At 30.6% G+C, this 22,309-nt stretch overlaps 1 protein-coding gene across 2 annotated transcripts in view; it reads right to left on the bottom strand.

The window, feature by feature from the left end:
- Window positions 1-22,309, bottom strand: part of LOC142323887 (uncharacterized) — a 49,022-nt gene that overhangs the window by 24,819 nt on the left and 1,894 nt on the right. Inside the window, exon 1 of one of the 2 annotated variants that reach the window (XM_075364209.1) lies at window positions 8,670-8,811. The exons of the other annotated variant lie outside the window; for it this stretch is intronic. The gene's annotated coding sequence lies outside the window, so the exon portion shown is untranslated. Of the gene's footprint in view, window positions 1-8,669; window positions 8,812-22,309 lie in introns of those variants that run through there. 2 annotated transcript variants of the gene reach the window in all.

Here is a 22,309-nt window from a genome sequence, read left to right as displayed (position 1 = left end):
AACAAAATATCAGAATTTATGGCAGGTTAAATCATATGAATTATACTGATTCTTCTTAGAAGTAAAAATATTCCAGTACATTCTTATTTCCTAGGATGCTATGAATGTCTCTTGGTAATTTGAATTTGTAATGTAAGGCTTTATAACACATATGCAGTCACAAGAATGTGATGCACAGTCAAGTAGCAGTCGCATTGTACATAAAGTGGTGCTGAGTAACTCTGGTATGCCCTAATCGTAATCGGCACAGGACCAATTCCTGTCAGAGAGTCCCATGGTAACAACGTATCTTTGATGGGTTGAAGTATCTGCTGTAGCAGTATCTAATGAAGCAGATCTAATGCCTTGTAGCGTGTGGTCGCTACACCACCCCCTCTGTTCCTAGCCAGTAGTGGCTTTAATGGAGGACATCTTCTCACCCTCAAACTGATTGCACACCACAGCGTTCAGATGCAGATGATAGTTTTTAGTTTATGCCTTCAGAAGAAGACAACGAACACCTGCAGCTACCACGTCGCCCTCAGGAACTAAGCTAGAAGCCTAACCGCAGAATGAAGATCCCGCGCCTAGTTCTAACCATTAATGAGCCAATTTCATTGAATGTCTTGGATTCGAGGCAAATTAACCACTACAACAACTTCCCACTAAAAGTGTTAACCACAGCGAAATTTGGTCCTAGTTCCGTTAAAGAACCCTGCTAAGATGATCCTGCCAACAGTGGCAATAAATATTTGATTTATTAAATTAGAAGTGTGCACATTCAAATTTCAACTTTATTTCAAATATAGAATACATTTGAATAGCCTACTTATTGTTGATAAAACATTTTCTACACTATTATATTCTTCATTCCTTGGCATAAATAATCTTTTCCCAATCAATCCTATTCTCCAGTTACTATGTAAATCACTGTGTGACAGAATGCTGCTTATAAGTATGAATCCCTAAAATAAACAACCACAATTAATAGTAAATAAAACTAACATGAGTACTATTTTATGAATTTTATAAGCAACAATACTGCCTCTGATAAATTTTAGTCATCCAGTTTATATAAATTGCAGTTAATTTGATTAGATAAATGAAAAAAAAGAATCAATTTTATTTATTTACAATCGTTAATCATTCTCACATAAATTAATTAAGTCAAAGGTTAACTTCATTATCTGTTTTATACATGAATGCATGATTGAATTAGTTACAAGTGTTCAATCTATTAATATTAATTCTTTAATTGAATTACATATTAAACAAGACATGTTTTTATAAGGTATTAATGAATAATACCAAAATTAGTAGTTTTCATATAGTCGTGAAGAAAGTAATGATGTTTTTATAAAAAGAAATTTTTTTAACTTAAATAAACTCTTTAGATTAGGCAGTTTAAAATTATAAGAAAAGCATAATAATATAATAGGCTTAGTATTGTGACAAAGATATTTGTATTTCCAGGTTTGATAAAAATGGTTAATCTTATTTTAAAGAGAAAAAACCACAAATTGTAATTTTTATAAATACAAAGAAAGATATTACCCCAATTTTATATCCTGAAAACTCATTCAAACGTAATACAGGAGATTTAAATAAACAGGAAATTTTGAAAGTTGTGTTGGTAGCCGTGGGCGATTGGTACCACTTGATAAGTGGCGCCAGCCTCTCTAACCTAACCTGCCATTTAGTTGTCATGGATCCTTGGAGTGGTGCGCATGTGCATTTGCTATCACAGCGTTTTACAAAAACAATGAGAGGAAGCGCGTAGAGAATTTCACCGTCATTTTAATCTGGGACGCCACGACCGTGTTCCATCAGCACATGCAATTAAAACATGGATATCTAATTTTGAGGAAACTGGTTCGGCAATGAAAAAGAAACCTCCAGGCCGTGAGCGAACCGTCCATACACCACAGAATGTTCAAGCTTTACAAGATGCTGTCACATGAAGTCCACATCGGTCAATCCATCGTCTCTCAGCATTTTTACAATTGTATAGAAGAATGTTAGTGAAGGACTATTGAATTGCGAGCACAATTCTGTAATGTAATGCTTCAGAAGATAAATGATAACGAAGAGTTTGTTCATGAACTGTGGATGTCAGACAAAACTGATTTCCACCTCAGTGGATTTGTTAAGCAAAATTTCAGATACTGGGCACATGTAAATCCTATGCAGCTACACCAGCGTCCGTTGCACAGCCAGAAAGTGGTGTGCTATGTCATCTTACAGTGGCCCTTATTTTTATAGGCCCTTATTTTTTTTTGAGGATGACAACAGTCTTGCGATTACAGTGGCGTCGGCTCATTACGTAGCCATGCTTGAAACCTTTGTTGTGGAACAACAAAAGAGATTTCCACCAATTCTTAACACAGCCTTTCTTTTCCCTGTTTAGCCTCCGGTAACTACAGTTTAGATAATTCTTCAGAGGATGAATGAGGATGATATGTATGAGTAAATGAAGTGTAGTCTTGTACATTCTCAGTTCGACCATTCCTGAGGTGTGGTTAATTAAAACCCAACCACCAAAGAACACCGGTATCCCCGATCTAGTATTCAAATCCATGTAAAAATAACTGGCTTTACTAGGACTTGAACGCTGTAACTACTTCCAAATCAGCTGATTTGGGAAGACATAAAAACCACTAGACCAACCCGGTGGGTTTCTTAACACATCCTGGTTTCAACAAGACGGAGCAACATCACATACTGCACAAAAATCTATAGCAGCTGTACGCCGATTGTTTGGACAACGTGTCTTTTCACGAAATGGTGACAGATGGCCTTCCAGATCACCTGATCTCTCAGCTTGTGATACCTTTTGTGGGGGTCACCTTAAAAGCAAAGTGTTCCACAGTAGACCTGCTACAAAGGAAGAACTGAAGGCAAAGATCCGATAAGCAATTGCGGAAATTCCAGTTGAGATGTTACGTCAAACCATGAACAATTTAACGAAGAGGATTTTAAATTTTTAATGATGACAGTATGTATCCTAAAATGGCAACATTTGTACAATTACTTGAAATAAAATTTTAATTAAATAAAATTTAATTAAAATTTCCCGTTTCTTTGAATCACCTGTATTTTTTTTTTAGTTAGGAGTAAAGATAAGCATAACAAATAAGCTATTTTACAATTACGACAACCTTAGCTTTTAATCAAGATTCCTCAAAGAAAAACAATAATATGGCTTGAAATTTTACAAAGTCAATTTGATTATCTCGTGGAAATTGACTTATCACCAAGATTCCAAACAAATTTTACACTAAGCAAACAGGTGACAGCAGATTTGAACTTATCAAAAACTAAGAAACAACACATTTAGATACATCTAAATTAGTTTAGATGTGCTACTATTATAGTAATAACTCTAATGAATTAAAGGCTGCAATTATTACCAATTAACAAACATAATTTATAATTTACACTTTACAGGTATGAAAAATTACTGAATTTCAGTAAGTTACTGCAAAGTGTGATTTAATTATGAATCATATAAACCCTAATTTAAAAGTTAAAGAACCTTATTCTAAACAAAAGACAAAATACACAATAGTGTATTGTGTTATTATCATTGAAATTTGTTTCTCTTCAGGGTCACTTCAATAAATTAAAACAAAATTAAACTTAACCTTAGAAAGAAGACTTAAATTTTATTAAATTATACAAGAAATAAATTTCTCTTTGATAATAAAAGAATAAACATCCATCACATATGACATAGTAAGACAGTGGTTAAAATATGTCAGTACATGGCATTTTTTATTCTATTGTATAGTGTAGTTTAATAAAAACAGATTGAATACATGAATTTAATCCATACTTGGCTGAAATATTTATCACTGCTTATTCAATTTAAGAATAGATAGAACTTACTTTGATGTGATTTTTTTCTAATACCAAGAAGTTTTTGTGGAAAGTCTTAGCATTATAATGATAAACTTAAGTATGTAAGCAGCAATAATACTAAACTGCAAAACTTTTTAATTAGGAACATAATGATAAAAGTGGATATAATCTTGACCACTGAATTGTATTTGATGTTACAACCTGATGTATGACAATATAATCTCAATTAATTTACATACAATAATTTATTAAGAAAATTGTTTAACATACCATAGAACAGTGCAATAAATCACAAATGAAAAAGTATTTTATTAAAATTAATCATTTAGTTCCTTTGTTTTTTTTCAGTTTGTGGCTTCATACATCAACAGATAGTCCAGTTTTTGTTTTAGAATTCATAATAATAATATGATCCCAAGTAAGAAGATCTCCATTTGGTTTAAATTTTGTAAGCACATTTTATGGTTTAAACGGATATTAAAATAAAGAATCTTGAATCTGGACAAGGCATTTAATAACCCAGATCTCCAGGCAATCTTGCTATGTGTTGACTTCCCCTTACTACATTCCCTACACACACACCCACACCACTCTCTCCTTTATTTATTCTTCCCTGGTTAGGTAATGAGATTATTTGCATCAGCTTTTCTATATTACTTCCACTTCTGACTGGCACAATGTAGGCACTGTCTAGTAGCTAATTTCTTACAGTTATGGTAGCTGCCAGTGTCTGTAGAGCAGCACCTACTGGTGCATCAGACAAAAAACTAACATAGGCTGAGATAACATTTGCGCAAAATCTTGTATCAAGTACAAAGATAATAATAAATGAGTTTGGATTATTGAGACTGAATTATAAATTTTCAAGACACTAAAGGAATTGAACCCAGGACCTTTAGTGTAGCAAGCAAAATCACTACCACCTTTGTTAACACATTCACAACAATCTTAATTTTAACTAATTGATATTAAGAAATTGCATTTTGATGAAATGCACTTTCAATTAACGGCTGTTTACATGAAAGGTTTTAGCATATAATCGCCAACCATCATTTTTATCATCTATTTGAGTTTAATTTACAGTGTGATATGTTTTTAAAGGGTAGAATGTCTAAAACCAAAACAGCAAAATCTAAAACAGGCATTTCTATAAATGGCCCTGCAGAATACCTATCATTTAAATTATAACTATTATTTAATTTTTATTATTACAGTTTCTCTAATTATTATTTTTCTAGGCCTTTTCAAGGCCATGATTGAAGTTTTGTAAAGTAAAAAAAACTTAAAAGAACCAAAAAAAAATTTATTCAAATAGAATAGCTGGAAGAAGGATAAGAATCTAATGCTGCACTCTTCAAGAATAAATACACATGGTTTTTAAGCACAACATACGCAAAGTAAAATAAACTACTTTTCACCAGCATGCCAGGGTCGGCACGACAGTGATCTCTACTTTGCAGCCTCATGAGCAGCTACCTATGTGTGCATGCGCACAACATTCAAACACCACGCCCCACTGGAACTGATTAGTACACAGTTCTATATAAAGATTTTTGTATCTTTATATAGATAACTGAGGGTTAAGCTTAAGGATTATACATTCTACAACTGTAAAGAAAGAATTAAAGAAAAAAGTACTCATATTAAATGTTATAATATCAAAAGGAAATAAGAGGGTGCTGCAGTTCCACAGAGCCTATACACAAGCTGCCACTGATGATTCCCCAACTGAGGTAAAGTAGTGTAAATAATGAATAATTTCACAACAGAAAAGGATACACAGTTGTTACACAAAAGAACACTGTTGTTACTTACATACATGAACCATAAAAATGCCATAATATTAATGCAACAAATCAGTGTATCCTTTTCTGTTGTGAAATTATTCATTATTTACCACTACTTTACCTCAGTTGGGGAATCATCAGTGGCAGCTTTTGTATAATTTGTTGCATTAATATGGCATTTTTATGGTTCATGTATGTAAGTAACAACTGTGTTCTTTTCTACGAGAATAATGATGTTCAATATACAACTAGCACCTGCGGTGAACAGAATGAAGGTGTCATCACTACGGGATGACACCAACTTTGAAACTGTGTAGCACTGAAATATATTTGTAGATTATTTGTTTGGGCATCATCATTAATAGCGCTTAACATAAAAAAAAATACAAAAAATAGGAATATTTGTGATGTGTTAAAACTGTCACAAACCAAAATTATTACAAAAATTATAATTTATAAAATTATTATACACTATGAAAGAAATTAAGAAAAATAAAAACACAAAACATTAATTCAGATTTTTATGACTCACTGAAACACTCCAAGCACAGTCCGGGGTTATTTTCACATTCACCATAGTAACTAGTCTTGCTTTTTATCAGCCTCTTTGCTGCCCATAGTTTTACATAATTTTGAATTACCAACGCACATTTTTTGCTTTTTTCTTCCGGTGCCTTCAGGTCTGACAAATTTATGAATATGTCTTGGAGGAGGTAATCACATCACATTCTCCTGCAAGAAGGCTTGCCAGTGTTCAGTGAAACTGCATCATTGAAAGATATGAACCAAGCACTGACAACTTTTCAATACCAGTTATTTGATTTCCTTAAAACTGAATAATACGTCGACATTTGATCACTGAGATCTATCCCTTTTTTAGCTACATTATAATCTAAAATACACTGAAGTTTTTTGATCGCTTCATTATTTCTATTCATTTTACCAGTTGTGTTGTGTGTCGTATTTGGGATCAGTTGTCAACATCATAACCTGATGTTTATCCATCCACTTGCTGAAGACAGAATATTTCCCCCTTTTAAATTTGTTTTAAAATCATCCAGGATGCCCTTCCGATTTTTTTATCATAAAGGTCATTAGCTAAATCTAAGCTAGAATAAAAATTGTCAGCGTACAAATGCCTACCCTCTTATCTGAAAACAATTAACCAGGTATGCCCCTTGCTCCATTTTTATTGCCTCATCTGCTGTATACCTGTAATGCCCTGGCATTATATGTATACCCATCAACTGAGCATAATTTGTAAACTTCAATACTTATGTACTGTTAATCAACAGACGTCCTCTAAAAGGAATCATAGTCTCAACAACTATGTGCCTTCCAGGGGTGAAATATTTCTGGAAATTTTTTAATAATAAATAAAGTCTGTTTTTTGACTGCTCTGCATTATTTGAAAAATGAATAAATCTGAGTAGTAGTAAAAATCGATCTCTGGGAATGATTTTCACTATAGATTCATTTCTAAAAATGTTATCTTTACTCCAATATAAATCTACCGAAGGTAGAGGAACTAATCCCATTACCAAAAGAACAGACAAAACCCTGTTTAATTCAACCTCATTACATGTGACTTAGGACTACATTTGCCAGCAAGTTTTTTCTGCAGTCTGTTTCCTCAACTATTAATTGAAAAATATCACTACCTACAAGCAAACTAAATTTGGAGTGGATTATCAACTTCAATGGATTCCATGTTATATTGTCTGCCTCTGAGCATCCATCTTTGGCTCCTGCTGATGTGGCTCTGTTGATTGATGCAAACTACTAATGTTTTGATTCCAAAACATCATTTTGACAAGTTTCATCTCTTTCCTTGTAGTCACTTGTACATGTCTGTATTCAATGACCCTATATTTTCCACTAGTGATCAGTACATTTTCGCTGCCTGTTATCTGAACACATTAGCTAAGAAAAACAGACACTAACAGACAGACAAGTTATATACAAGTTAGTAGTCTTCACACATTATTTAGTGTAGTAAGCAAACTGAATGGCAGCTTATAGGCTTAGTGATGTATGTAGTAAACTGGAATTTTATTAAAATTAATTAGTTTTAAATATGTATTAAACATTAATGTATCTTAAACATTTATAATATATCTTAAATCTTTGTAAATTATATAACAGCATAACTTCATGTAATATATAACAATTTTTGTCACTTTATAAATCTATAAATTTTGCATTTCAACAATGCATTGTTAATGGTAGTATTGCATTTACAAAAAACATTCACAAATCACCTAATGCCAAAAAAAATTACATAAATTATCATAAACAAATTTATTTACAGATATACCTAAAAAATTTATTTTTTTTATTTAACTCAAATGTGAAGGCTAAAAATTTTCATTCATGAAATAAACATATCAATGATATTTACATGCATATATATGCAAAATCTTTATGTATAAAAATAAACAAAAACACACACTCACTCACACTCCACTAAAATTTTATTTAGTCACTTCTACTTTATTAAAACTAAATTCAGTCAAAAGAACCTGTTAAAGAAGAGTAGGTTAAATGTTATTTTTACATAGCTGACACTAACATCTCAACACAAGTAAAATTCATTTCAAACATTATCATTTTTATAATAAAATTAAAAACTAATACAACTATTAAAAACTAATAGACTTTAAAGAACTTCTTTAAAATAATAGACTTTAAAGAAGAGGAGGAGATCCTCATTTCTTGTTTGTTTTTACATACTATCATTTAAAAACATTTTTGTTTTAGAGAAGAACAAATTAATTTTTTTAATGATTTTTAATATTGATTAACCATTTTATTTTATTAAAAATAAAGTAACATTACTTTCTTATAAAATGGTATGGAACATAATGCAGTACAGAAAATGAAAAAATCAGTTTTAAAAAACTGCTAAATCGTCTTCAGGACAAGTTTTGTAAAATCAAAATAAAAACTCAAATACAATAATATGTTAAAAATCATATCAAGCAATTTTACTACAGAATTCTGAGACAGACAATATTTAATTATTTCTGAATTCATACTCACTTATTCCTCTCACCCTCTTATCTTTTTTTATACATTAAAGTACAAAAAAAGTAAAAAGTGGTTGAAAAATATTAAGCTTGATTCATACTCCAGTAACTTACAGATAAATAGTAGACATACTTTCACTACCTCTATAAAGAAATTTAAAAAACTACATTGCACAAATTGAAATCATCAATGCATCATTGATAATTATCAGCTGTAAAATAATGACAATAATATTATAAATAATATCTTCATTGTGTTCATCCATAAAACATAAGTACCACTTAAGAAAAGGGTGCAGCCACTTAAGTTGATTTTTTAATGATAAGGGGAAAGTAGGTTTTGCTTCATTCTTAACTCTTTTACATGAGTTTACTTTTTTGCTTGGATTGCAGTTATTGCAAATAGATAAACACAAGAGCCTATAAAAAAAGTATCTATGTAATTTATTACATGATAATTTATTATGTGTAATTAAGTTATTACTAGTGGATGCATTACACAACTTTTATAATGCAATTGTATTTTACAATAATTATACAAATAAAAATAATTTTGTTGAGCATATAATAAAAATAACAAATACTTTTTCTTTATCATTTTGAAGAGTATTTTCTAAATTATACTTCGCTAGGTGTAAGAAAAAGTTCATCCACTATCTTGATAGCATGTCCACCATTTTTTTTTCTACATATAAGAATGTAGAATCAATTTGTAAGGAAAGGTGCTCCTAACAAAAATCAAAAAAATTTTACGTTCAATTAAGACCAAAACTTGCAATACCAACTCAAACCAAAATTACCTCCCAATAAATACAACACTCAGAGAATACTTACAGAAATCAAAAACCTCAGTGTAATCAATTGGAGCCAAATTTTGTTCAGCGACCATCCTTTCAGAATGTCAACCCAAACCAGAGACCTCAGTTTAAAAGGACTAAAAAACATTTCTGAACAAATAACCCAAATTACATCAAATATCAGGAAATAATATTCGCATTAAACAGCCAAACAATATGCTGATCTTCCCCAAGAAAAAGAAAAAATGATTGGATTCAAATTCTTCAACTGTTTCTAAACTAATCATTTTTTAGGGTAAATGAATTTAGGAATTGTTTTTGAATTTAGATTTACATTCCAAAATTAACGAACTGCAACACATCATCGATCCACAAAATAGATTTAGAATAATTTTGTAAAGAAATTTATCGGTTTTGAATTTTTTAAAGAATTTCTACGTAAAGGCACTTTCTAAGTAACACATGGTATGCAAGAAGAAATATTAAAGTACGAAGAATATTATTTATTTAATTTTCATAAAGATTTCGATTTGCTATTAGGCTTAGATAATTTGAAGGAAATGAAATTAGTTTAGATTTATAAATAATAAATTAATGTGTAGAAAGTACAGTAATGCCTACATATTTTAATACAAGTTAAGAAATGCAAACAGAGCACATGTATAAAATAAGTTTCATGTATAAAATGCAAATGGACTTATTTTATAATACAAGTCCAAAATAATAATATAATGATGACAATACATATATACAACATAAAAAATAGTAATTCAAATAAAAAGACAAGTTTTAATGACAGTTAAATTAATAAATACCATAACAATTTACTAAAAACATTACACAATAACTGCTAGAAACTAATGAATTAAACTAATGAACTAATACTAGAAGAGTCATACAGTCCACTTTCTGCAAGTATTACGTTTTCTGTTACTTTCACTATGTTTATCAATAACTAAACCAAACAACTTTTATTCACCCACTGTCCACACTGGAATACTCATGACATACTCTTCACTCATTACTACAAGCTTACTGACCACAACTGTGTTGAACACAGCCTCACAAAACTAATCTGTTATCACTTATTGCGACAACTGTGCTGAACTACTCCCTGACCAATGGTCCCCAGCCATATTTATATTTCCTGGCCAGCAGAACCAATACCTAATTCATCCTTTTAATTGTTAGAGGGTAATAATTTTAAATGTCTGAGGCCTTGCGTATTTCTACAATGTTTTTCCCTGTCCGGCAACCCTTAAGGTCAAACAGAAGCTTTTAGAGGTGCTATTATCTGTATTACAGAGAACGAACCTGTTATTCTATGAGAAGAATCCCTTTTCATTACTATTTTTTCTTTCTTCTTAACTGGAAGAAATCCGCTACCCAGATCTGTTATACTGGTCCTATTACAATATGTTAAACCAAAAAATTATTCGACTCTCCAGTGTCTTTAAATATATTCCTGAAATAGTCATTCTAAGTATTGCTATTACATTTAAAGCCTTTTTCTTTTCGTAATTTTTCTTTACATTTAATCTCACTATATTACAGTGCAAGACTCCTACACAAAATGTTACTCATTTTAATTGGAAGGTATATCCAAAGTATTAACACTTAAAGATTTTAAGTGAATGGTATTTTTATGAATGGTTTAGACATACAAGTTACAATACGATTCTTCAAAAATGGTTTTGCAAATATTTCTTAATTGTTAACAAATGTGCCTAAGAAAAATAAGACAATTAAGCGAAATCTCAAGATACACCCTTTGACTTTAAGTGAAAATTTAATAGCATCAATGCCACAGATATATAAGTAAGTTTGGTCTAAATCGGTTTAGTAGTTCTGGATATAAGGTGATTTAGAGAGCAACACCAAGCGTGCGTGAACATGTCAATTCCGTGAAAACCGCATATGCACAAATTGGACCAATTACAATACTTTGCCTTCTACAGCTATAGCGCTAGACGGAAAAGTACAATTAAGAGTTATATTCACATCATGCAAAACAAAATATTTTTTCGCTTAAAATATCTTCCTTTTAAATATACTTGGAAAATGAAATATACCACAGGAACTGAATAAATAAAATAAAAAACAATCATTGAAATAGATCCACTTGAAAAGTATTAAAGCTATAAAAACATTCACTCTTCAAGGTTGGTCATTCACTCGGTTGTACACAATATTATGATAAAACAAAAATGGTTGTTGGCAATATTGTTTCACTCTTGAAACAAGCAAGAATATTCTCAAGTAATACGAAAAGAGTGACTTCCTATTGCTTTCTTCACTGAATATATTGTCATCCAATGCTTACCAAAATGCAAATGTCCACAGTTTGTTCACAAATGTCCACATTCACCACAGTTTGTTCTGTAGCGAACATCAAGATTCTCCACAGAAACAACTATTGACTGGCCCTCACATATGAGATGCATTGCAAACATCACAGAGATAAGAAAGACTGAGAAAAATGAATGTAATCCTTCCATAACAATCTATTCCTATTTCATATTCTCTCTATTTCTAACAAACTTTCACTTGTTTAATGGTGTAACGGAGCAGCCACAATATCTCTCAAAATATCACGCAAGAACAAACCAACCAATTCCTTTCAAATTTTCAAGATAGATTGAGTACAAATCTTACCGTGCTCATTTTCTTGGCTAATAAATCACACCAAACGCTAGTTCTTTAGTTTAGTTGGAGGATTTATCGAGTAAGGGTCTTAGCGAGCCGTTTTTTTAAGTGTTGATTCGGATATACCGGTTTTTTTTTTCAATTGCTTAGTACAACGGACAACTGTGATTTGGTTTCTGGAACGATTTTCTTACATCTTCTGAGATTTTGTGATAATAAGGTGATTTTAATATTGGTAATAAGGGCTGCATTTGCTTGTGGCCATCCCTTTGGGGGGCCTCTTTTTTACGATTAGAGGATATTTATAATCTGTTCTTATCGTTGGTGCTTTGTTTTTGTTAATAGATATGGTGGTGTTATCTTTAGTTGATAGCATTGTGGTGGCTATTGTTTGTATAAATTTTGATAGCACTGACTATTATAGCTTTATTAGTGATAAGAACTTGTGTACTGGAATTAATTTAATTTTAATTTCTTTTACTATTTTGTTATCTTTCATTTTATCTTTACGTACGCTCGTATAAAGCTACTGCTTAGGTATCTTTTGATTAACTTGGGTATCTTGTTTGTTACAGAGTTACAGAGTGGTACGAGATTACAGTGCTGGATTAGGGCACAATGGAAGTCATAGCAACAGCAGCAGGCGCTGCAGTTCGCTTATAGCTCGACGGATGCTGCGTCGGCAGGAGGAAGGAACGATGGAAGAGGAGCCGTTCAGCTAAAACAGCTCCGATGGAGATGGGGGAAGAAGGTTTGGTTGGTTAGCTTGGCATTTCTCCCGCCACCACCTCATTCGGTTGCCCTAAAGCATAAGACTGAATATCTGTGCCTGGAGAAGAAGGCAGAAGACAAATTAGTGGATACCCCGCAAGGTTAACTTCTTGAGTATGTCAAAGAATTGGTCACTGTTAAGTGGCTCTCTGGCACTGACCAAGCACGCCAAAAAAAAAGCAAAAGAATTAAAAGAGGTGGCAGAAGATATGGAGTATTTTGTTGCATTGTATCAGTTTGTGAACAGGACGGATAGGAGAGAGGTGGGCGTGCCACACCAAAACAGACTCGAGCGGTAATGAATTGTTGCGCCAGCTTGAGGATGGTGTAAAGGATGAGAATATTGACGCTCTAGTAGCCAGTAAATGGAGGAAAAAGTGGTATATTAAAGCGGTTGAACTCAATTTTTGGCGAACTTTGCATTGCGCAGTCGTCGTAACTACACGCGTGTTTTTACTATTTTCACAATATACTCTGTATATTTTACAATAATAATTATTAGCGTAAAATCTTTCATTAATTACATTTTTGTACAAACAAGTATATATTTGAAAAAAAAAATTCTTAAAAACAAATGACAATCTATCAGATTTTAATGAGCTCCCGCTTTCTCAATTATAAAAGGAAAACCATTCATTATAAAATTACAATTATTTTTAAGAAAGTCTTTATTTTTAAATCTGTCTTACGCTTATTATCATTCCGTATTTTGTGCAAGATAAAATTATTAATCTGTTTACTTCATATTTATCGTTTTAAGCACTAACAGTTTCATTCACAAAAATAAATATATACATAATATCTAAGTTAAATAAATACTACAAGTTAAATATAGTATTCAATTACCTGTTTTAGCAAAGTAAAGTAATTAATGTAGTTGGGGAAAAGTAAAAAAAATTAACTGACGAAAAGTTTTGTGATAATATTTAAAACTATACACATTTTTATAAGATTTACTTAAGCGACTGCTAAGGTCATACTGATATTCAATAATATTTTTTTTACGAACACCTTACTTACATCTAACATCTACTTTAGAAAATACATTTCTATTAACATTAACTAAAAAACAAAAACGTGCTAGAAGACCGTTTACAAAAATAATCAACTAAATTTAAAACCAATCTGATCTTTTTACTGTTTAACAATCATCACCAATAGAGATAACAAGGAAATAGTAAATATACTTTTTTTTTAAAAGTACTTTTATACTTTTTTATAAAAGTCTTTCAGCACTTTTATTACTATAGTTTATTACTATAATTGGAGCATTTTCAGGTCAAATCATAGTTCTGTTAACAGAACTATCTATTCTACAGTTAAGACGTTCAAGGATTTCTACTAATGTACAAAATAAAAACAAAAACTACAGTTGAAAAAAATAAAAGAAATAAGTTCTATTAAAATGCCTAAACAACTGAAACCTTGAACTCAGATTGCCTAGCACTCATAATGTATAAGAAACGTTTTTTTAAGTATGATAAGAGATAGCATGAACTTTAACCAATCAGAAATATCTGTGTCTCTCTCTATCTCTCTGTTGATAAACATGTGAAAGTTTATCTGAAAAATAAATTAATTTTTTTGAGTACAGTAATTTTAGTTTGGTTCAAGAAGTAAAGCAATATGTAAGCATACGTGAATATGCAATCAATTACATTATATTCAATTTACCGGTGATTGCAAATTGTACGGAAATCTATACATACAAATAAGAAAAAACGTTCATATAAACAATAAAAAAACAGTTCGTTACAATTTCGGCTAGCGAAACATATAGCCCTGCTTTCTGCTCCCTCTGTAAAATTAAACCGTAATAAAATTCTTACGGTACAAATCGTAGGGTAAATTTGGTGCTTCCTTATGGTTACTGATAAATGAAATTGTAAAAGTGATCCCAGACCTCTACCTCACTTACGTTTTAAGAAAGTTTTGTTGACCTACCAATAAACAAATAATTTCTAGTTTAATTCTGAGAAAAATGTTGGTTATAACGCCGATCAACAATTAAGATTAGTATCTAGCGTTTGAAAATTCACTCCTTTGAGCGGTGTATTTGATATTGTTTGGTCAGTCATTCACACAATGGGGCGATACCACAAATCTGTCTTCATTTGGAGAGTTGACGTTCCTTAATATACAGAGTGATTCAGGAGGATAGGGCAATACTTTGACAACTCATTCTAGAGGCTAAAAATAAGAAAAAAGTTCATATAAACATATGTCCGAAAACGATTCAGTTATACAGAGTGAAAGATTTCGCCCCAGAAAGAATTTCAGAACGCCTTAATTTACCCGGAGGAACTGAAACTCCCGGAGGAAACAGATATGGAAAAACTTATTCTTTCTCTAGAATGAATCTTTTCCTTCCTTTAATTCCTGGAATATTAATTTCTGGAAATTAAGGAAATAATTGAGAGCATAGTAATAATCATAGGAGAAAAATTATAATGTCCCAATTTACTTATGACCAAAAACGAAGTCTGAAGAAATTCTGAGTGATATAGCTTTATATTGTTAGAATATAATTTCAAAATAAACAGAATTAAAATAAGGATAATGAAATTTAATGGAAAAGAATTTATAATTGCAAATTTTTATAATTTAGAAATAGGATGGACAAAGTATCCATTGGTTGAGCCGCCGCGCCTATACCACCATCGCACCCCCTTATTTGCAAGCCCCAAGCTATTGAATAACTTGTTTAGTATATTTGGAAATTGGGAAAATTTGTACATCAAATTTTTTTTGAACAAAGGCTGTTATTCAAAACAGCCTTGACAACAATAACAGACATTGTATTTTTCGATTTGCAAAAAGTGTACGACACGGCGTGAAGGAGAGGAATCCTAAATACACTTCATGAGTGAAGTATATAGGGGAATCTCCTTGCATTCATCAGGGGTTTACTCAGTAGATGGTACTTTCGAGTTCGAGTTGGAACGACGATATCCAAAAGTTTTACGCTAGAAACGGAGTAGCTCGGGGAAGTGTCCTAAGTGCACTTGTTTACCGTAGTAACACAGTAATCCGCTTAGAATCGTGGTGTAAATCGACTGGACTCGCTTTTTCCTCGGTAAAAACGAAGAGCATTTGCTTTTCCTGTTGAGGGAACATGTTGAACCTCAAGTGTTTTTATACGGTGAACCAGTTGAAGCACGATTGTGATTTGACGGACTGACGTGGATAAAATATTGAATTTTAAAATGTTGTTGAGAGTTCAAATACCCGTTGAGGGCCGATTGTATATGCATGTTGCGCTTCTACAGAGCTCTGGTCCGTTCCCGCTTAGATTGTCTGGCTTATTTGTCGGCGCGGACCACCGCTCTAAAGATACTCGATGCAGTCAGTAATTCATTTATCAGTCTTGCTTCAGGTACGTTCCGCTCAAGTCTAATTAATGCATTCATAACACAAAGTCGATTAAATTACGAGAAAAATTCTATAATCTTATAAACAGCGTGAATCCTGATGCTATTGTTTATACGGATGGCTCTAAAAATGTTAATTCTGTTTTTTTTGTGATTTGCGGTTAGCAACACAACGTACATCTTTGGTCTACCTAGCACCGTAAATATTTTCGTTGCGGAGTTGTACGCTATTAAGTTGTATGCTTAAATATAATTAGCTCAACATTTCGACACGTACTTTGTCTGCTCAGATTCCATGAGTGCAGTATAGGCGGTTGGTGACGTTCTCCAATAACCCTATTTGACCGTTTGCTGGATCCCCAGCCATATTGGAATTTCAGGCAACGAACGCGCTGATAGTGCGGCACGGCAAAAGAGACTTGTTTCCAGTCTTCTTTCGCTAATCGCGTTGTTTCGAACAATCTTACCTGTTTTTAGGTATATTTTTTTCATTTCCATATTCATATTTATCAGGTCCTTTTGATTTGTTTTTGTAAATTCACAATCAAATCGTTTAAATGAGAAAATACATCAGCTAAGTAAGCCAACAGTAACATATACTCATTCTGATAAAAAAAAACAATGAAAACTGTTTATCCTGGAAAACTACTAATTCAGTGTCCAAAATAGTCCAAAATTCAAACAAATTTTGATTTTGGACTTTTTCTTAACCGCAGTAATAAGTAAATTTTTTAAAAAAATTAAATACATGATTTATTAATTATTAACCCTAGACTGTAAAGATATAATTTACAATAAAAATTATAAGTTTAGTGAAATAAAATGTTATTTACTTTTTAAAAATGTGTTGACACAAAATATTCACAATAACGTGTTCACTGGTTCACTTTATCTCACAACTGGCATCGTTCTGATGTGTAATACTAGATCACGTTTGTACATGTCTAACATGTCTGAACCTGCATAACAGAAGCGTTAGGCAATGTTCTACGAGTTTTTACTTGATAATGGACAAATGGACGAAAAAAAGTTTTAAAAAAATTAAAATAAAAAACTGCCGGTGATTGAAAAATTCCGAATACATATTTGAAAAGGATAAAAAAAACTACATTAATTACATCTCTTGATACTCGCGAGACAAAAATCATGTTGAGCAGTGTAATTTATTGTTACTAGCTTTAAGATAAATTTAATACAATTCGATGATTCATTAATTTTATCAGTCATTCATTAGCCGATTGAATTTAAATCAGTGGTTTAAATTTATTCCATTTCCGCGATAGTTTCTATTCCGCATTGTTAATTTAAACGTAAACGAAATATAGGCATGAAATAAAGAACATGTAACGAATACCCACGATGAAAATAATGAAACTAATATTTTTTCGTTTCTTACCTAACCCTTTTTAAAAGAACTACACACCTTAACTCGTTAAGTCAATTTTTATCTTCAAAATATTTCTCTTAAAATGTTTTTAACAATAATTCGAAAAAAATATTACAATTTATTACTCAAAGTAAAAAATAGTAATTCAAATTAAATACAAAATTAATTAAACAAAATTATAAATACAATTCAATTTGCTAAAAACTTGACAGAAAATGTTGCAACAATATGATAAGTCTAAAAATGAAGTACAGTCCGGATGAACTAAAATCCGGACGAAATTTTTCGTCAGCCTTAACTCGTTTTCAGACGTATGTTTGAAAATTTTTTTCCCTTATTTTTATTGCGGAACCACCGCAAGGTATTACTTCAGAGGATGAATGAGTATATGTTTTAATAACTATGATTTTATATAACAAAAGATAGCGAGGAATTGCAATCAATGACCTTGATAATAAAAAGCCCAGCAGTGTTTCCTTATTTGCATAATCAATTTTTTTTACAGCGCACAATTTCAGAGGGGGGAAAAAGAAAAAAAAATATATAAATATAAGTTGGGTCCGTGCAATTTTAAGCGAAATACAATTTACCCAATTTTTTTCATTGTTTTTTGTTAATAGTGCAAGGCTGAAGATTTTCTGTATATCGCACATTCATAAAACACTCATTGAAATGTTTACCTTGAAATTGCGATCTAGATTAACGCGGTTTCACTGTGCAAGATAAATTCTGAGAACCAATTAATAATAGTAATATATAATATATATATATTTAAAATTTATTATTATTAGTATAATTTATTATTAGTCAATGTATTGTCTGACGGTTAGTTAAAATTAATAGAACCAATTAAACCTAATCCAGTTATAGAAAATAAACCACAAATAACCAAACGTATATGACAAACAGAAGAATAAGCAACTGAATTAAACATCATAGAAAAAACTGAAAAGAATTCAGAAAATAATAAAAATTTATATTTAAAAGTGGTTAATTTATATTTTTTATTATACTCTGATGACTCAGAACCGAGTCATCTGAAGTCACATGCCTCAAAAGCTTTTAATTTGCTGTAAGATTTTTTTAATTCATTTTTCATCAACCATTCTTCTCTGGAATAGCTATTTGCAAAAAATGGGAGGAAATCAAGATGAGGGGATATTCAGCTTCAGCGACACCAACATTCTGTTCAGTGTATCTTAACTACTCTTAGAGTAGCAAATGTAATACACTCTTGCACAAAGAGTGCGACTTTCCTGTGTAAGTTAATTTCACTTAAATCATTGTCGATTTAAGATTCATAATTTAAAATAAAACAAAATAAATAATTACAAACAAGAACATAAAATATATCATAATTAACAATAACACCATTACCTGAAATGTATAATTCTGATAAACAGTAGATAAATTTAATTAATTAAACACAATATTTGTATATAAAAAAAAATTAAAAATAATCCACTGATAAATCAAAAGTACCTTTTATCTAAAAATTTACTAGTTTAATATTAAAATTCAACAGTGCATAGATGTATAACACACAAATTTTAAGATGCGATTCAAAGCAGACATATGTAGGTTTGAATTTAATTTTAATTAAAAGATTTCCAGTTCAAATTGTATTAATTGTTTATTACAGATTAAAAAGAAAAAAAATCTTAATAAATAACATGAAAATTATAACCACTTTAATTTTTATAAATATATACATATGTAAACATATATATATAAGCTTTATGTTTATATAAGAAGAGTTTCTCTTCTATCGTTTTATTCTGTAAGAAAAATAAAATTAAAACAAAAATAAATACTAGTATCAGTGTTTATATAAAGTATATATTTATTATCAATTTAATTTTTCCACCTTATTTACTCCAGGCAAAACTTATTTTTAATAAGATCATTTTTAGTTGTGCAATTCTCCATTTACAACAAAATGAGAACATTCATTTCAAACAATCTCAAAATTCAAACAAAAGCTTATAAGATTCATCAAAATAGTTAAAGGCCACTTCACATGAACTGAATATTATTTTTTTTTTTATTTGTATTTATAACAAATTAAAAATTATGGATTTTTATTTAATGGCAAAACATGATCTAATTAAAATATACAACCTCTTATTTTCCCTGAAGTTTTATATCTATATCAAATAAATTTAATTATAATAGTATTTAAACTGCATCATTAATTTTTTACTAAATCACATATACTGAATGCCACAACTGTAATAGTTGTAAGTAATCTGACATGAATCAAGTTGCTTCCAAAAAGCCATTAAGATATCAAACGTTACACCACCTATGGGTAAAGGAATGATGCGATTTCCTATTAAACTCTTCTCAGAGCTATATTAATGAACAATCTCAGAGTAAGTATTTAACTGGTGCGTCTTGTATGTGTTTCAACCATAATACAAATTAGGATAGGCAGTGTAAAATAATCTAAGTTACCACAACCTATATGTTTGAAACAGTTTGTTGACAACAAACCCCCCCTCACCATTTCTTAGAAATGGTGAGGGGGGTTTTGCAATCATGAGCTAGAAAGACATCTACAGTAACATAAATAAACCTCTGTCGTGCAAAAGTTTTTTATATATAAGGAGCAACAAAAAACTGAACTATTCATTTTTAGATTCTACGTATCAAACTGCACAATAAATATTTATGAAAAGATTGTAATTTTTCCTATTTTTTAAAGAAATTTTATCTCAAGATCAGATTAAATAATCTAAAAATTTTAAAATTAAGGACTAAAAATTTGTTATGTGTTACTGCTTAAGATGGATTCATTAACTGAACAATGTCAAGTCTTGATAAGTGGCACTGTACTTATTAATTTGCTGTATTAAATACAATAATCAAACAGTCATTCATTCGTTCTTATAATCTGGAAATTTCTAGCAACAGTTTTCAGCATTCACAGGCAGTTATCTCTACATACATCTAACTATAGCTTGGATCAAGGATCACCAAGATAGGATTTGTTATCAATCAGAACTTTGAAAAGAGAAATATAGCTGAGCACAATATCATAGATGATATAGGTATCTTTCAACATTTAGAAGACGCCACCGTAGTTACAGCTTTATTTAAAAACAAAGTAGTCATCGGATTTCAGTGGAAAATGGGCCGATATAGGGTTTAACATAGATTCAAAACAGTCTATTAATTTTAATAAATGGTTTTTTATATTTATTTTATAAATATAATTTAACCAAACTTAACCTACGCTCACTAACCTTGACTAATTTAACAGGAGTGTTTTGATTATTTAAACAATTGCAATAATAAATGAATTTATTAAATTAGTCAAGGTTAGCGAGCGAAGTGTAGGTTAAGTTTGGTTAAATTATATTTATAAAATAAATAACCATTTATCAAAATTAATAAAGAGACTGTTCATTTTCCACTACTTTGTTTTTAAATAAAAAAGCTGTAGCTGCGATGGCGTTAATACGCAAGTACCTTATTGTTAATTATAAAAATAGTTGAGGATAATCACTCAAACACAGCACAAACATTGATACCACTCAAAACCACACCTTGTTAGCAGTACTTAAAAATGACAAGCAACCCTGAAAAAGGCTAGTCTCCTGTGGCAACTCTTAAGAATTCTATTTGAGTTACAAATTAATATTAGTTTTATATGCGACATTCATTCAAAAATATCCTGGACAGATGTACAGAGATTCACAGATGAGACCACAATAAAGACAGATGATTTTATAATATATTAGAGACCAGTAACTTTTTACTGGTATACATATACCAATAAATATACTTATATTTAATGGTATACATATTGTGAGTAGTTTTACTAATATCTTGGCAAATAAAATACCTATATCTAATCAACAATGTAAATTTCTTAATAGTACACACTGTATATTGCATTTTGATTTTTTCATAAGAACTATTTCATAAACTGAACCACAACACTTTGGCTTACAAAATGCCCTAATTATGCTTCCTTTGCCATTTTTAATAAATTAAGAAACCATTTAAAAAGTTCTCTTTTACAATATTAACAAAATTTTCTAAAAAAAAAAAATTGTACTGTTATAAATTATTTTTCTCTATACATCCTTTCCATTGCATACATAAATATGTGCTCTAGTAATTTTCATACATAAATATGTGTTCAAGTAATTTTCAATAATGGCTTCTGAATTGTGAATTATTTTGCCATATTTAATACCTTCGTGCATTTATCTACATTATTTCATTTGTTTATATTTTAAATAACTAACATGTACTTTGCTTATATAGATTTTCTATCTTATAATTAATAGTATATTCTGTTTTATCATGGTTCCCTTGATTCAGACAAATGACAATTCCATTTTTTATCCATTGAGTAGCATTTCTACCCATTCCTGAGTGATTTATATACTATAGCATTATGTATCAATTGGAATAAAATATTAAATATTTAAGTCATGCCTTGAGTACAAGCTGTCATCCAATAAGCAACATGTCAAAGCATGGTAGAATTAAAAGAAAAAGACCATATTTATCTATATAAAATTCAAGTTTGTCAAGAACCAAATGGACATGAGCCATTTGGTCATGCCAGCATTAAGCCAAACAGACAGATTAGGCATGTATAACTCTCCACTGATAGCAAAATTTTCATTTGAAAATGAATAATAACTTATGGAAATGAATAATA

This window comes from Lycorma delicatula, chromosome 4 (assembly GCF_047948215.1).
Source record: "Lycorma delicatula isolate Av1 chromosome 4, ASM4794821v1, whole genome shotgun sequence".
NCBI lineage: Eukaryota > Metazoa > Arthropoda > Insecta > Hemiptera > Fulgoridae > Lycorma > Lycorma delicatula.
The sequence above is the reverse complement of the archived record's forward strand: the minus strand, read 5'-3'. Positions and strand labels throughout refer to the sequence as shown.